This window comes from Eulemur rufifrons, chromosome 6 (assembly GCF_041146395.1).
Source record: "Eulemur rufifrons isolate Redbay chromosome 6, OSU_ERuf_1, whole genome shotgun sequence".
NCBI classification, from domain to species: domain Eukaryota; kingdom Metazoa; phylum Chordata; class Mammalia; order Primates; family Lemuridae; genus Eulemur; species Eulemur rufifrons.
Genome location: NC_090988.1, coordinates 77,703,810 through 77,722,006, shown reverse-complemented (window position 1 = coordinate 77,722,006; position 18,197 = coordinate 77,703,810). Strand labels below are relative to the sequence as shown.

The following is an 18,197-nucleotide window of genomic DNA, read 5'->3' as shown; positions in this document are numbered from 1 at the left end:
GCCAAATTTGAATCTGCTACCCGCAAAATTCCCCACAACAAGACTTGCCACTGGTTCAAAAGTGTGCTGAATGAAAGAAGGCAAGTCCAGATTCCAGCTGAGCAGTCGGGAAGCATCATCATGGGTTGAATAGAAAATCAGGAGTTGAATGCACAGTTTCAGAAAACAGATTTAAAAAAAAAAAAGCCAAGATAGTTAAAAATTCTAACAAACCAAAAGCACTGTTGTGATACAGTACTAATGATATTTGTGGCTAGATCCTATGTCATAGTCCATAATCTTATAATTTTCTGTTTCTTTTAATGGCAACAGGTTAATAGCCACAAGGAAAATCATGCACACCAAAATCAAAAGGAACTTATTGGCATAAAGCATCTTGGCATTGGACTAGATTTACACATGCTGACATGTCAAAAGCCTTGAAACAGAAACTTCAGAACCTCCTCATGAATGCTGAAGGCAGCTCATTGACTTCATACTACCCCAAAAGTACATCTTTCCAGGGATGGCATTCAACAAAATCAACAAAACTGGCAAACAAAGCCTGAATAGGTACTTGGCAGTGAAAGTCTTAAAGCAGAACAAAATATAAGTCAGCTTCCACAGCTGCCAAGTTCCAGATAAGAATCTAAAACTTTAAATACAAAAGAGGGAGTAACACACATTTTGAATAGCAATTTTGACTGATGGGGCAGTGTGAACATTGAGCAATAGCTCCTGTTCCTGTACCATGATCACAAACTCCCCTGGCCTGGCTTCTCAGGCTGGGCAAGAGAGCAAAGGGAACATGATTTCATTCCATCTGGTACTTGGCACTTATCTTCTTTTTGCTTTATCTTGCAGTGCGAATCTGCTCATGCCCTTGTGTCCTCTCCAACTTTTCTTCCTAGCTATGCTGTTTCTTAAGAGCACAGATTCTGCATAGTATGTCACACTTAGTACCAGGCATTGGGGGACAGTTAAGAAGGGTATGTTAAATGTTCAGTTCTTCTGTTAAATAACCTCAATTGATTGCTTAGTACTTCCCTCAGGGTATAAATGTTTCAGCGAGTCCAAATTTTGCCAGAGGACTTAAAAAATTCTACAGTTTTACTATTCCTTACCAACTATTCCTTCGCTTAGCAACTGAAAGAGACTTTCATTCCTTTTATCTTTTTTTTTGGCCTGACTATAGCACAAGGGTGCTGGAGTGTATGCCTGCATCAGCGGGTTACCACTTCAGTACAATTCAAGCAAAACAATCTGAAAAAGTGCCAAACTATTTTGGGACTGGGCAGACAATAGTGACCCTTCATGATTCCATGAATAATGTAAACAGGGAACATATTGCTGAGGTCAAAGAAAAGGAAAAAAAAATTAAAAGTAATTGCCTAGAGAGAAAAAAGGGGTGTAAGATTTTAGGAGGGAAAACAGCATTCAAAATGGAGATTATAATGTTTACACGTTAAGTTTATAGTTTTAGTTTTTCCAATGGCAAGACATATTAATTATAATTAATTTTCTCAAAAGTTTCTGCAGTCATAGAACCATAGTGAGGTTTTGTGCCTAACTTTTCCCTCTGCTTTCTCTGGTGATGTGGTAGTCAAGATAACTTTACTTCATCAAAACTACATCAGAACTTTTAACAAAAAACAAACTTTTACTTTTAAAGGCCATTCTAGTGATTGTGTAGTGGTGTCTCATTATGATTTTTTCCCAATATTTTATTGTGAAAAATTTCAAACATATAAAAAGTTGAATTTTTTTTAGAGAATACACATATACACATCACCTAGATTGTAAAATTAATCTTTTTCTATACTTTATCACCTTTCTAAACATCTGTTCATCCACCAATCTATCTAAATTTTGGTAAATTTCAAAGTAAGTTGTAGACATCAGTACACTTTACCCCAACCACTTTGGGATACATACCATTAATTAGAATTCAATATTTGTCCATGATTCTTTTTTAAATAACAGGTTTATTGACATATAATTCACATACCATACAATTCACCCTTACAGTTCTTTTCTTACATCAAAACTTTTAGTGCCAAAAACACAGAACATTTTTTCCCTCTGTCATTATTGTATGTGCCAGAGAATACTTGTGCCTTTCAGATCTTCTGCTGATAAATGCATAAAGCTACAAGTTTCTGAAAAATCAAATTTTCAAATTTGGAAAAGACCATAAACCATTTCCCCAACCCAAATAAAATGAGAAATTTCATTACTAGAATAGTAGATAACATAATTATAAATCTCAACTTCAAATCTGAGTCATTAAGAAAAATGATGGTTCATCTATAATCATTCCATAAAAACTGTACCACTGGAAGACACGGGTCCAAATACTTTAAACTACCACAGTTTTATATCAGTTTGCAGGTGTAGATTGTATTTCCCATAGATAAATGTACAGCATCACCCATTGCACATACTCTTGCACACTGCAACCTTGCTGCTCTACCATTAAGTGGCAGGGTTTAATTCTTCTCCCCTTGAATCTGGATGGGCTTGTGACTGTTCCAATCAATACAGTATGGCAGATATGAAGGCTTTGTCACCTTTGAGATGGGTCATAAAAGGCAATGCAAATTCTACCTTGTTTACTAGGACACTTGCTTTTGGAGCCCTAAGCTGCCAGCTAAGCAGTTCAACCATCATGTAAGAAGAGGCCACCATGCTGTAAGGAAGTCCAGGCTACATGGAAAGGCTATGCACAGATGCTCCAGACACAGCCCCAGCTGAGGTCCCAGCTGATGGCCGGCATTAACCATTAGATATGTGAGCGAAGATGCTCCTAGTTGATTCCAACCTACAGCCATCAAATTTTCCAGCAGGTACCATGGAACAGCACATCCAAGGAGCATGACTGCTGTGCCCTATTCAAATTCCTGATCCACAGAAGCCTTGACTGTAATAAAATGATTGTTTTAGATCACTATGTTTTGGGGTGGTTTGATACACAGCAACCATAACCAGAATAGCCCTGCTCTACCCCTACTCTGCAAAACAAAGAAAAAGCACCAATTTTTTAAAAAGAAATATATAATTTTTCTTTGGTAGATGTATCTGCATATAGAAAATATCTTGGAAGATACCACTTCAGATGGTTAAGTTTTATATTAAGTAGAAATTTTTATAAAGCAGCGCTCTAAGAATTTCACGATATTTTTCAGTCAGTTCCAGCTACTGGTTGGATAGTAATGCTAGTTGCCCATATTAGGGAATAAATATAGACTTAACTAACATGTCCGAAAAAGGAATCTGAGTTGATTGTAAGCTCAATATGAGTCCATATGATGTGGTTATCAAGTGGTTATCAAAAAAGCTAATATATTCCCAGGTACATAACTAGAAGTACTATCTTAGTGCCATGGATTACTTTGGCTATGAACCCTTTTTCAAAGTAATGCTTTTAAATGTATAAAATAAAATACACTGGATCACAAAGGAAAGAAACTGAATTGAAATGTTATCAAATAATACACTCAGAAGTCCTCTATCAGTGCATTTTTATTAACCACTAAATAACAAGAATAGCAATGGGCCTAATATCTACCAAAGGAGATGAACACAAGTAATACTTTGAGATACCTGCAATAATTATAATTTTACATGAAAAAAATCTATGATTTCCATTGATAACAAAGTCATAGCTACTGCTAGTGCTATTGTTGTTTGTTGCCTATATTTTTAACTAAGAAAATGCTAAATTTCAGTGGGAGGATAGTGGAAATAAACATGTACATTTCTCTTCCACCCAAGTTCCTGGAACCCCTAAATTCTACCCAGAGACCTCTTCTTTTTAAATCTCTTCAATTCCTTCATTTATCTATGATTCCACAGGCTATGGCATTTGTGGCCTCATTCACTTGTTTTCTGTTTTGCTGCTGCCTAATTCACAAGTTGGGGAGAAAGTTTAAAATAAAAGATGCATGAGACGCTAGGTTTGGGCAATTTCTTATATTCAGAACTGTTCAATATCTTTTCATCAGTTGTTAAAATCTTAACCATGTTTCCAGGAACAGTTCAAGTTCTATTTTCTCTGGTAAGATGATATGAGCCATGATGATTTCTCCTTTCTCTGAATTCTTACTGCACTTAAAATCAGTGTACCCTCATTTTAGCACTTAATTAGTCTCTACTTCATCCACCATGAGTTTTGTTTCCTCTCCTAGCCAGGGAGGAGAGGATGTTTGCTATTTCGTATTACCCAAAGCACATTGCTAGGTACATTGCAGGCACTTGATATAGCCTTGCACAATGCTCACTGCTCATCCTTTTGATAATGTTGTTCAACTGTGCCAATCACCTATATTGCTGTGGGAAACTGAGACTGCATTTATTTTTTTACTATCACTGTCACCTACAATGGATCACTGATGATTGGCTACATAAGGTGTATCCTTGATAGTAATAAAAACACTTATGTGGCACTTTGCATATTCATTTAATTTTCTCATCAGCCTCATGATGAAGGTATTATATTTATCCGCATTTTATAAACGAGGAAACTGAGGCACCGACAAATTAGTAAAGAGATGGAATTTGTAAGCAGACATTCTTTTCCAGAGCCAACACATTTAACCACCAGACTGTACTGCTACTCATGATATTCATAAATAAAGAACTCCTTGTATATATCTGCAACTTTACATGAAATCACTGGTTTGGCAATTAGCTTTTCTTTTGCTGAACTCCTATATCCCTTGACTGTATAATCATTAACTTAGTGCTTGTACTGTTTGAGTTTTATTACAGTAATAGCAGCTATCATTTACTGAGTGCTTGCTATGTGCCAGATCCTGGGCTAAGTGACATGATGTATAGTTAATCTTTGTAATGACCCAATGAGGCAGGAAAGGAAATCTAGGCTCACATATAAGTTGTAAAAGATTAAGCAGTAAAAGAGCAAGGATTCTAACCCAAAGCTGTCTGACTCACAAATCCATGCTTTAAAACACTATGCTAAACTACTTCCCCATGTGTTTTTGCCTTATTTCTATAACAAGACTATAAATTCCTTGAAGGTCAGAATCATGTCTCATACTTGCTCATTGATTCCATAATACTTTGAATGCCTTGATCCTAATCAATACTGAAGAAATATTTATTAATTGATGGATAGATACAATTGACATTTCACAGAATTCAGCATGGTACAGTGTGAACACACTGGGGTCTCTCATTGGTGTTTTGAAGTTACCTAAACTCTTTCAGCTTCATCATCCTTATCATTAAAAGCAAAATATAACTAATTATAGGGGTGTTTAAAGATTAAAAAGCAGTAATATTTGTATTCATTATAGTGTCATCCATGTAGTAAGTAATCAAATAATGCTAGCTTCTTAGTCCCTTTGAAACACATTTTTTTTGGCCATGTCTACAGTGACTGATTATAGAATATAATTTTGTAAAAATACTTATATTTGGTTGTGCAATTGTTGTGACTTGTATTAGGTCCTTAAATATGAAATGTCTGATTTCAAATAAAAAGTTTAGTTAATTATATCTCCAACAAGAAGCAGTACAATTAATCAAAGTATGTGTCTAAACTATCAACACAGTTTTGCCATCTTAACAGTACCGTCTTTATGCCAGCAGCAAAGAAGCCTAGAAAGCGAGCGGCGATGAAATTGCGAAAGGTGTTTTCCATAGCCTGTTGAGAATCAAATATTTTTCCTTGCAAGAAGTGGTCCAAAGCCTGAAAGAAGTGGTAGTCAGGGGGTGCCAGGTTTGGTGAATAAGGTGGATGACACAGAGTTTCCAACTCCAGCCTCTGTAGTTTGAGAAGCATTGTTTGTGCGCCATGTGGTCCAGTGTTGTTTTGCAAGAGGATTGGCCTGTCTCTATTGACCAATCTTGGCGACTGAATCACAAGCATCGTCATCATTTCACCCAATTGGCTGGGGTAGACATCCACTATAATCGATTGACCAGGTTTCATAAAGCTGTAGTGGATAATACCAGAGCTGAACCACCAAACAGACACCATTAGCTTTTCTTTTGATGAATATTTGGTTTTGGACTGTGTTTGGGCACTTCATCCTTATCCAACCATTGTACCGAATGCTTGTGATTCTCAAGAAAAATCCATTTTTCATCACATATAACAATATGGTGTAGAAATGGTTCATCTATGTCTTGACAGCAAAGAAAGGCACGCTTCGAGACGATTTCTCTTTTGATGCTTGTTTAATTCATTTGGAACTCATCTATCCAGCTTCTTTACTTTGCTGATTTGTTTCCAATGGTCCAATATTGTTGGAATAGTAACATCAAACCTTGCTGCTAATTCACACATAGGTTGAGATGGATTCATTTCCACTACAGCTTTCAGTTCATCATTATCCACCTTGGTCTCAGGTCGCCCACATGGCTCATTTTCAAGATTAAAATCACCAGAAGGGAACTTCTGGAACCATCGATGTGATGTAGTATGCATTCATGAGGCACATCCTTCCAAAACACTTCACTGATATTTTGAGCTGTCCGCACATTGGTTTCACAGTGGTACTCATATTAAAAAATAACACGAATTTTTGACTTATCCTTGGCTTCATAAAAATTGCTCCAAAAAAAAATTTGAAAGATAACTGCAAGCCAAAAACCATGTGTTTGAAAGAATGAGGATGTACTTTCACATAAAAATAAAACAAGAAGTGTCAAAGTCAAAATGTCAAGAGGTACCAACTGTCAAACTTAGTACTTAAGGAAATCAGACATTTCATACTTAATGACCTAACAGTATTTATTCTGATTTCTCTTTTTTCTTTTTCTCAAATTCAGCTAAAATGATAAATATTAGCTTATTTTAAATCTGAGAGAGAATTTCCATCTGAGCCAGTGAGGTAGTTCTGTCTCTATGGTCTATCAGAGTAGTTACTGACAAGCAAATATGAAAGAAATGTGTGGTAGGTGTCCACATCATAATTCTTAGAACCTGTAATATGATACCTTATACGGCAAAGAAGAATTAAGGTTAAAGATTGAATTAAGGTGGCTAATCAGTTGACCTTAAAAGAGGGAGATTATCCTGGTTTGTTTGAGTGGGTCCAATGTAATCACAAGGGTCCTTAAAAGTGAAAGTGAGAGGAAGAACAGAGAACCAGAGCAATGGCATATAAGGACTCGGCCCAACATTGCTGGCTTTGAAGATGAAGGAAGAGGCCACGAGCCAAGAAATGCAGGCAGCCTCTAGAAGCTGGAAGAGGCAAGGAAATGGATTTTCCCCTAGAGCCTCCAGAAGGACACAGCCTTACTGAGCCCTTGATTTTAGCCCCTTAAGATTAATTTTGGACTTCTGTCCTTCAGAATGGAAAGAAAATAAATTTGCATTGTTTAAGTCACTAAATTTGAGGTAATTTGTCATAGGAGCAATAGGAAACTAACACAGTATGTAAATAATACCACAAATTTGGAATTGTGAAAAAATGACTATTTTAGCTTTAAACAACTTTCAGGTGACCATATGAATAACAACAGTGATATTTCTCTTGATTGTACTGGGTATAGAAGTCAAATAAAATGAAACAGAGTAAGCTTTATTATTACAGATTCATTACTGATGTTTATTTATTTGTCTGTCTACCTACCTATTTACAGAGACAGGGTCTCACTCTGTCACCCAGGCTGGAGTGCAGTGTCGTGATCATAGCTCACTGCAGCTTTGAACACCTGTGCTCAGGAGATCCTCCCACCTCAGGCTCCTGAGTAGCTGCGACTATAGGCGTGAACCACTGCGCTTGCCCACTAATAACAATTATTTTTAATTAGCTGGATTAGAGACAAAAATTTTTTCTTTGCAATTCATACTTTAGTCACCAGAAATGTTCTTCTATTTGTGAACATGATCAGAGAATTGTAAGGAAAAAATTTTAATTACAATAGGAGGGATTTTTGTTTGGACAAGGAGAAGATATTTTTGATTCTATCATTATAATGCCTAAAATACTATCTTGGCTAATTAGTACTAAAATGTATTGCCTGGGTCTCAAATCCCTACATCCACCAAACTTAACTATTTTTATATCCAAAATGAATCTTAGGATTAAATCATAAAATGCCAGTCTCTTCTATACCATCACAGACACTGTTCATCTCCAAGTCTCTTCTTGTAGCATCTACACTCTGCCTGGAATGTTCTTTCTCTTCTACTCTGTCCATTTAGTACAAACTGACCTTCATTCTCTAACAACATTTTAGTTTCTATTGCATATTTTTCTCTATTATTTGCATGGTATTCATTATTACTTCAGGTTTGTATGTTTTGTTTCCCTGTTAGCTCCCTGATGGTTGAAGATGGTTGATGGGTCCATAGGGGTTCATTATATTACTCCCTACTTTGGAATATGTCTGAATTTTCCATAATAAAAAGTTAAAAACAAACATAACAAACTAGAGGAGGGACGCTTCTATCTATAAAGCATTCTTTCAATTTCTAGGTTTTTTCTTCCATTGCACTGTAAGGTTGGTTGAGTTGGTTTGCCTCTAAAGTTATATCTCTTTTGGGTGAAGAAACATAACATACATGCTCAAAGGGTCATGGTCTTATTTGATATAATAGATGTCTAAAAATTAGCATATATTATTCAACATAAAACTTTCACTATTGCTCAGTAAAGAAAAGCACAAATCATTCAACTCACTGGTTAATTGTTTATATAATCATTTGTACTTTGACCTCTTTACTTCAATGTTATTGATACAGGATTCCTTGTTAGCATATTTCTGGCAAGAAATGATGGAGGCAGAAGGTTTTCATCAACATTTAATGAAGAAAAAGTTAGAATCAACAGTAAAACTTACTATTGCTAGTTTATACCATAAAGTATTAACAACACAAAATGTTAATTAATTTCTAATTCTCCATTCTATTATTTAGATTTCATGAAGGTTGATTGGACTTGATCCATCATTTTACGGAAAATTAATTATTTCAAATACATGCACCACTTTATGCAACCTGCCTGATTTGCATTGAGGAAAATTCAGCAGAAGTAATTGAGGCACGGCCGGGCGCGGTGGCTCACGCCTGTAATCCTAGCACTCTGGGAGGCCGAGGTGGGCGGATCGTTTGAGCTCAGGAGTTCGAGACCAGCCTGAGCAAGAGCGAGACCCCATCTCTACTAAAAATTGAAAGAAATTATATGGACAGCTAAAAATATATATAGAAAAAAAATTAGCCGGGCATGGTGGCGCATGCCTGTAGTCCCAGCTACTCGGGAGGCTGAGACAGGAGGATTGCTTGAGCTCAGGAGTTTGAGGTTGCTGTGAGCTAGGCTGATGCCACGGCACTCACTCTAGCCTGGGCAACAGAGTGAGACTCTGTCTCAAAAAAAAAAAAAAAAAAAAAAAAAAAAAAAAAAAAAGAAGTAATTGAGGCACAAGCAAATACTGGCACTGACTGAACTCAATTTTCATTCCAAATTTCTGCAAAATCCCAAGGCACAACAATATCAGATGCAAGGGGGAAAACAAACAAAAGCAATGTGAAAAGGGAACATGAAGAGAGAATATTACAAGAATCAGAGAACAAAGGGATTGCAAAACTATTTTAGTGCCATAGATGAGCAGTGAGGGCTTCATTCAGGCAAGGTGGAATAAGATATCATATGGCATCCTGACAATTGATGTCTTCATTTAAATGTAGGAATTTACATTCTAATTAGAAAGAATTTACATCTTAATCAGAGGCAGCTGTATTATCTTGTTACTGTTTTTTTCAAAGGTAATGAACTAAAGTACTGCTGTGCTTTTTCAACCAGAAACTAAATAGACAGCATCCAGTGTTATTTTATAGCTTACCTGCTGTAAGCTGTTATTAATATTTTCAAAGATTAAATTCAAACTAAAGTCTTTTAAAAATGAAAATTGTATTGGACATCACTAGAATGGTATGACAAAGACATTTAAAGTATTTAAACAAATCCTTTTCTAACTTGTATTTTAAATGTACTCATTTATTTATCAAGGTAATAGAAGCCTCTTATGATTTATTAATATAATATTGTTTTCATTTGGGAGGATGTAGAAAAGCTACTAAGGCAGATATGTATTACATTCCAGTGAAACCTGGTTGCTCTCAAACTTACATTTGGTTATAATAGATCATTTACTAAATACAAAACTTTACCTTATTTAGACCATTTAACTTAACACATATTCTTTTTTCTTTCTACAATGTTTAAGAAGGAAAGACAACATATGTGTAAAACAGAATATTTTGTTTGTATTTTATGCAATTTTGTTACTTCCATTTTAATAACATTTATAAATGTAATGCTTCAGAGACATACACAATTCTGGTAGTGTCCAGGATTGCCATAGCTAGTGAAATTAAAGGAAATAATGCATTGTAATTTGTACTGTTCTATTCTAGATTGTTCATAATGATGGCAACTAGACCTAGGTATTGGTAGTTGGTGTTATCTTTTCAAAATCAAGCCTATCATTCATATGAGAATCAGCATGAGCTCACTGACCCATGGGTTAGAAGAAATTGGGCTTGGCCTAAAAGAAATCAAGTAGAGGAAAATTACAAGTGTTAATAAAAATGTAAAATGCCACCTTTGTCCCAAGCACTATGCGTCTTTAGGTTATTGATACTTACTTTCATCAGCTGCATCATTAATATGGAGCTGTAGTATGGGCCAGTTGATAATTTGCAGTTTTATGATTTAATTCATTATGTAATATAATTTTTTTTAACTAAAGTGAAAGGAAGGAAAATAATACAAAGGCTTAGGCTATATCTATCAGTTTATTAAATAAATCACTAACTTGGTTAATTTGGTCAAAATATTTTTTAAAAAATTATAGTCTGCAGTAATTCTGAGGTATATATTTATCATCATTCTGATTTTCTGGATCTGTACATATAAAAGAAAAACAGATCATATACAGATGTGTTATATTTTTATTATTATAAAAATAATAACAGAATAATTTCAGGTAATTAAAAAGATGAAATTAATTTTAAGGTTGCATTTTCCTAACCTAGGCCACTCTGACGACAAAGGAGATAATTATTAGTTTATTGGTGCTCTTTCTTGTATTCCTACTAAAGACAATTTATAGAGGAAATGATTCAGATGGGCCTGACTGAATTACTGGCTCTGAAAGATGGCTTTATATTGCTGTCAGAAACCGTCAGCCCACTTTTGAAACGTTTATTTGTCTACGGCTCTTCTGTGTATGATTTGTTATGAGGGCACTAACATTTAGCACATAATACACACAGTGTCTTCATTTTCAAAAGTGTCCCAGATAACTTTTTGATTATCTCTAGGTTTTATGGAACCTGTTTGCTTTTCCATAAAGAATTTCTAAAAATAAAGTGCATTTAGTTTTTTATATTTACATATGGCTCAAGTGTAACATAATAGACTTTCAGTTAGCATATATCAGTGTTATGCCCACCATTATCAGTTTTCTACTTAGCCTCATGTTTACTATAACCATAAATATTCATATCCACTCTAAAAGAGCATAATATAATATATGATTCCTCTTGGTCTTTCTCTTGTTTCCCTTATCACTTTTGACTTGGATTGTCACAACTGTTTCCTAATTAGACTCCTTCCTCATAGTTACTTTCCCATGTAACTCCTCCTTCATGGAAGTGACAGTCTACTGTCATGGGTTCTAGTCTTCTCTATTAAATTGTAAGCTCTGTTAGTTACATGATATAGAAATGACAAGGACTCTAATACTGATTCTGTCACTCTCTGAGTCTTATTTTTCTCATGTGTAAAATGAGGAGTTGTGAAAAGTTTACGTCAATGGACTCTTTTCCCCTAAAATTCAATGACTCCATTCTTACTCATTGTGTCTATCGACTGTGTTTTAGTTACATCTATTAACATATCATTCTTCCCACAACAGCAACCAAAAGTGCATTCTCCTCTTCCTGTCCATCCAAATCCTGTTCCGTTTTCAAGATCCACTTCAAATCTATCCTCTCCACAATGCTGCTCTGATCATGCTCGCTAACAATAATTTCCTCCTTTCCTAATTCAAGGATTCAAATATTTATTGGTACCTACTGTGTATTAGGCACTACAGTAAGTACTGGGGATGCAAGGAATGAATAAAAAAAACATGGCCCCTGCAATAAAAGAGCTTACAATGTAGTGGGGAAGACAGATAAGAAGCTAGTAACAAACAAAGGTTGAAAATTGTGATAACTGCAAGGAAGGCAACAAATAGCTTGCAGAGGTAGCGACATGTACATTGTTGATATGGTATAATCAGAGAAGGCTCATTTCCCATAGCATTCTTGATATGTAGTAATAATTAATAATTTAATCTATTATTATCTTGAATTGGTATTTGACTTATCCTGGTTGTAAATCTTACTTCCCAAATTAGATTGCTGTAATAATGATAACTAAAACATAAACTGAGTACTTAAAATGTGCCAGTTATTACACAGGGTAATTCACGTATATTTTATCATTCAATCCTTAGAACAAAATAGATATTTTTATTATTATCTCATTTTACTCAAGATGAGGAAATGGGACTTAGAATTAGACTAAGATACTTTCTTAAAGTCAAATAATTACTAAGTGGCAGAGTTGGGACTAAAATCTAAGTCTGCAGATACTTAAGTGTGGTATATTAATTACCATGACAAACTCCTTCTTGGAGAGAGGGATCATATTTTATGGGTTTTAATATCATTCAGAGTAATAAACAGTTCTTTCCACAAACCAGGCACTTAACCTGATAATCAATAACTGAACAAGTAAATCTTGGGTCTTTCAATAGGCATTACACTTCCCTAGAAGCAGCCTTCCTATTGCTGTTCCTATTTAAAAGTATTTCGAATCTAGTTTCTAACACGATTTATTACCATCTTGCTCCCAACTGGCAACAAGTCATATACATATGCTTTCCTACTCATGACCTTTGGTTCTGGGTAACCCAGCAATTCTCCATTTTGAATTTTATATTATTTCACTCAAATGGTTCTGACTCAAATACTGAAAACATTCAATGACAGGATGTGTAGCTCAGAGAATTGTTACACAGTAGAAAATTTAATAAAGTCAATTATTCAAAGATCCTTCTGCATAAAGTTGGAGTTAGGTATCAGATATTTTAAAGACCAAAAGGATGTGCTGATAAAAGTCTATATTTTAATTCATCTGTAAAAGAAAACTGCGAGATATAAGCCACATTTTTATTTCAAACAAAGTTGTGAATGTTGATCATAACTTTTCCTTGCACACTTACTCAATTATTTACACTATCAGTAGAAACTTTAGGCATGAGTAATTCAAAAGAGCAGCTTAAAGTAAAAGATATATTTGATACAGAATGTGCTTCAGCATTCTTTTTATTATGGTTTTCTTAGGAAAAAATTAGAAGTTAGCTGGCTTCTGTAACTTACTTTATTGCTCAAATCTTCTTTTTCATTGCTGTGTAAAAACCAGCATCATCTCTTAGGACATTTGTACTGATGTACTAGTTGAAATCAGAAGTTAAAAAGCACTAGTTTATAAATTTGTTGGCTCTCACCTTTACTGGAACTCACTGATAACTTTTTGTCTTCCAGATCTGGCCAAATTATATTAAATAAGCATACTATTTAACTTATAAAAGGTCTTTAGTTAAGGGAATGAGGTGTTATTGCCCGTAAAAACTTACTTTTGATACAGATAATCTGAAATGTATATAATATACTTGCTAACATTTTAAAATCTAAATTTAAATATCAGAGTTATATTTCATGGGCTTATATGAAAACCATCTGAGATAAAATAGAACTCTTTGATGGCTTTGTTGTGGTTCAAGAACAGAGAAAGAAATTGCCCAGAGTATAAGACTAAGCATAAGGAACAGGAAAGGAATGGGTCAAAACACTTTTAAGATGAAAAAAATGAGAAATAAGAAAACAAATGGATGAATAAAAATAAAGAGAATATAGAAAATAGAAAAAACCCCAGAGTTATAGGTTTACTAGTCTACAATGCTGATAGAAATTCTTTAAAAATTGTAATTTGAGAGTGGAAACAATGATCTCAGGTAGGTATTGAATTCCCTAAAGGCATATAGACACCTATTCCCAGAAAACGACTAGAGACATACTCCACCTGGGAGCATATCCTGTCCATTCTCTATAATCTCTAGAAGCAGATTAAGATAAACTACAGTAAAAAGAAATAGATCTATACATGATCCACATTTATCTTAAATGCAAAGACAAGAGCTTAAGCAAGCACCATGCAAAATTTAAATATTTAAGTACTCCCAAACATTCAACAAACAGAACTTACAGCTAGTAAAATACTTTATAAAGCACATGGAAGAAGACTTTGCAATAAAACTAATAGCCTTAAATGGGTAAGATAGACTGTTAGGAAAAGAATCAATTAGAGAACACAGAAAATAAGAATATTACTATCAGAAAAAGTTCAGTTGAATAGTAGAGTGAACACAACTGAGTGAGGAATTAGTGAACTGGAAGACAGAGCAAGGGGATTCTCCTAGGATAACAATCAAAAGTGCAAAGAAAATAAAATATTAGAGAAAAGTTAAAAGATATGGACACTTGACCCAGAAAGCCCAACACTGCATTGCAGAAGAATAGCAGGGAGGAAACAATATGGATCTCAAAATGGGAATTTACTGTCTTAAAAGACTGAAGGAAAAATATCAGAAGCAGAAAAAATACCTGATTAAAAATTCTTCATAAGCTAGAAAATAGAAAGAAACATCTCTTATCTGATAAATGAGATCTACTGAATACCTAAAACAAATTTCTTTTTTTAATGGTAAGACAATACAAGAAATCACAATAGCATCACAGCAACAAAGATTGATGTCCAATTTCACCAATATATTTAATATTATATTGTAAGCCCTGCACAACGCAATTGGATAACAACAACAAAACATATCGGAAAGGAAGAGACAGTAGTCATTATTTGTAGACAATATGATCATCTCCCTATGAAATCCAAGAGACTCAACTGAGAATCTATTAGCGTTAATGAGATAACTCAATAAGGTGGCTAGATATAAAGCAAACATTTAAGCATCAATAAAAAAATGTAATAAAACAAAAAAAAAATGATCCTATTCACAATAGTTAGAAAAAACTAACAAAATATTTAGGAATAAATCTGGTACGAAATGTGCAAACACTACTCACTCCTTTCATTAATATTTACTGAATAGACAATGGGAATACAAAGGCAAAAAACAATGACAACTCATGATACCTGTCCTTATAGTGCTTAAAAAGTATATTAGGGTCAAAGACCTTAATCAAAGAATCACAACAGTAAACATAAAAATAAACTGGTAAGTACTATGAAGTCCATGGTGCTTTGAAGGTATGTAAGTGGAGAAACCTCTCCTTTTTAGTCAGAGAGATTGTAGAAGGTGTCCCTGTGGGAGAAATTACTCTGGGAACTGAAGGAAGAATTGTTTAGGTGGTGTGGGAGAGGGAATGTAAAAGACATTCCAGAAACACTCAATAGCAAAGGCCCTTTGGTAGAAGAGAACAATGATATTTTAAGGAATTGAAACAAACAAACAAAAAGAATATGTGGTAGGCTGTATAATGCCCCTGCCCATCCCCAAAGATGTGCATGTTCTAATCCCTGGAATCTGTGAACGTTACTTCACATGGCAAGAGGGACTTTTCAAATGTGATTAAGGATCCAGAATTGGGGAGACAGATTGTCCCGGGCCCAGTGTAATCACAAGAGTCCTTATAAGAGGAAGACAGGAGGGTAAAAGTCAGAGGAAAGGCCATGTGATGATGGAAGTGGAGGTTGGAGTGATGGGGCCATAAGCTAAAGAATGTTGGTAGTTTTTAGAACCGGAAAAGGCAAGAAATGGATTCTCCTGTAGAGCTTCCATAAGGAATCAGCCTTGGTGACACTTCGACTTTAGTCCAGTGAGACCGATTTTGGACTTCTGATTTCTAGAATTATAAGGTAATAAATTCATGTTATTTTAAGTCACTAAGTTTGTGGTCATTTGTTAAAGCAGCAATTGCAAACTAATATAAAATTAGTCATGCATTATTTGTATAATTTAAAGAAAAAAGAAAACACCCAACTATTCAAGTAGAATTGACCAATTCTTACCATGAAATTATATGAACATATGTGAATTATAGAAGACATTATAAAATAATATGCTGTTATAGAATAAAGAGAAGTAATGACACATAAATGTCAATAAATTTTCCATACTTATGACATAAAAGGATGAAATATTTTTTGTATATAAAAGTTCATTTTTAGTAGGTTATACCTGGCACAAAGAAGCCTTTGACTAGTTAATATTTTCAGTTGAATATTAAGGATATCAGACAATATTCTTACTAACATGAATTATAAGGTTTATTTCATATATGTACTTATATGAAATTATATATGGTATTCAATGTTATATATATGCATAGAAATACATCATGCTGAAAATTTAACATGTAGAACATGTTTAAACATCACAAAGATTAATACAGATTTCTTGCTGCTAGAGAAATTAATAGACATTTTGATAATGGTGGCCTATTTTTTCCTTGGAAAGAAAATTTAAAAATAAGACATGACCATCATTATCATTTATTAAGATAGGCAATAATAATTAGACTACAGTTGCAGAGAAATTTTAATCTTTGTAATTTTTTTTGAAGAAATTATTAAAATGTCAAAATAAAAAGATTTTGAACCTGTATGTTCAAGTTTGTACATTAACAGTTTTTAAATCTGTGTTTTTCTCAATCTAAAGTTCTTAATAAAGCAATTAAATATAAGTATATGGTGCTATGGTTTGAATGTGTCCCCCAAATTTCATGTGTTGGAAACTTAATCCCCAAATTCACATGTTGATGATATTTGGACATAGGGTCCTTGGGAGGTAATTAGGATTAGATAAGGTTATCAGGGTGGGGTCCAGGATAGGACTGGTGGTTTTATAAGAAGAGGAAGAGAGGCCTGAGCTGGTATGCTCTTGCCCTTCCTGCCATGTGGTGCTCTCCAGCACATTATGATGTAGCAAGTAGGCCAGCACCAAATGCTGGTGCCATGCTTTTGGACTTCCCAGCCTCCAAAACTGTGAGCCAAATAAACTTTTGTTCTTTATAAATTACCCAGTTTGTGGTATTCTATCATAGCAACAGAAAAGAGTTTAAGACATATGGTGACTCACAAAGTCATCAGAAAATAATCTTTAAGTCATAATACTATTATATATTAAACAATAATAGTGTTTTCTATAATCTAAATTAGAATTTGTTTCAAAAAATAAAGATAGGAGTTTTGTGCCTTCTGTTTGAACCAACCATGTACGGTTTAAAAAATTTTTTTTAAATTTCAGAATATTACGGGGATACAAATGTTTTAGTTACATGAATTGCTTTTGTACATTTTGAGTCAAAGTTGTAAGTGTGTCCATCACCCAGATAGTGTGCACAGTACTCGTTAGGAGTGAATTTACCCATTCCCTCCTCCACCCTCCCACCTGCTTGAATTCCATTGAATTTTACTAGCATATGTGCACATGAATGTTGATCAATTAGTTCCAATTTAATAGTGAGTACATGTGGTGTTTGTTTTCCCATTCTTGTGATATTTCACTTAGAAGGATGGTCTCCAGTTTCATTCAGGTTGTTATAAAAGGTATTAGTTCACAAATTTTCTTATATGGCTGAATAGTATTCCACAGTATACATATATCACATTTTATTAATCTACTCATGCATTGATGGACACTTGGGCTGCTTTCACATCTTTGTGAAACATTCAGTGCAAGTATCTTTTTTTATAAAATGGCTTTTTTTCCTTTGGGTAAATACCCAGTAGTGGGATTGCTGGATCAAGTGGTAGGTCTACTTTTAGCTCTTTGAGGTATATCCATGTATGGTTTTTTTAGTTTCTGTTTTTTCACTATCTCTATGTATGGTTTTTTAGTAGCTGTTTTTCTCTTTTCAAACGGATACACAATCCACAATATAAGAACAGGATCTGAAATAATAAGAAATAATTTGCCTTGATGCATTTGTGATAAGATGATTGCACTGCAAGCTAAATGTATTGTTTTTTTTTTTTTTTTAATACTCTTACTATTGTAAGCAGAACAAACGCACAGATGGCATGGGCCATAAAAATATAATTAAGCTTTACCATATTGTTACTCTCAGATCTCAGAAGTGTGCTGAAGCTTAAGTTAGTGTGCTGAAT

The 18,197-nt window shown here is 34.3% G+C and overlaps 1 protein-coding gene across 2 annotated transcripts in view; it reads right to left on the bottom strand.

Annotated features, from left to right (window-relative positions):
- ELP4 (elongator acetyltransferase complex subunit 4) overlaps nucleotides 1-18,197 on the bottom strand; it is a 213,623-nt gene that overhangs the window by 47,208 nt on the left and 148,218 nt on the right. The window lies entirely within an intron of this gene.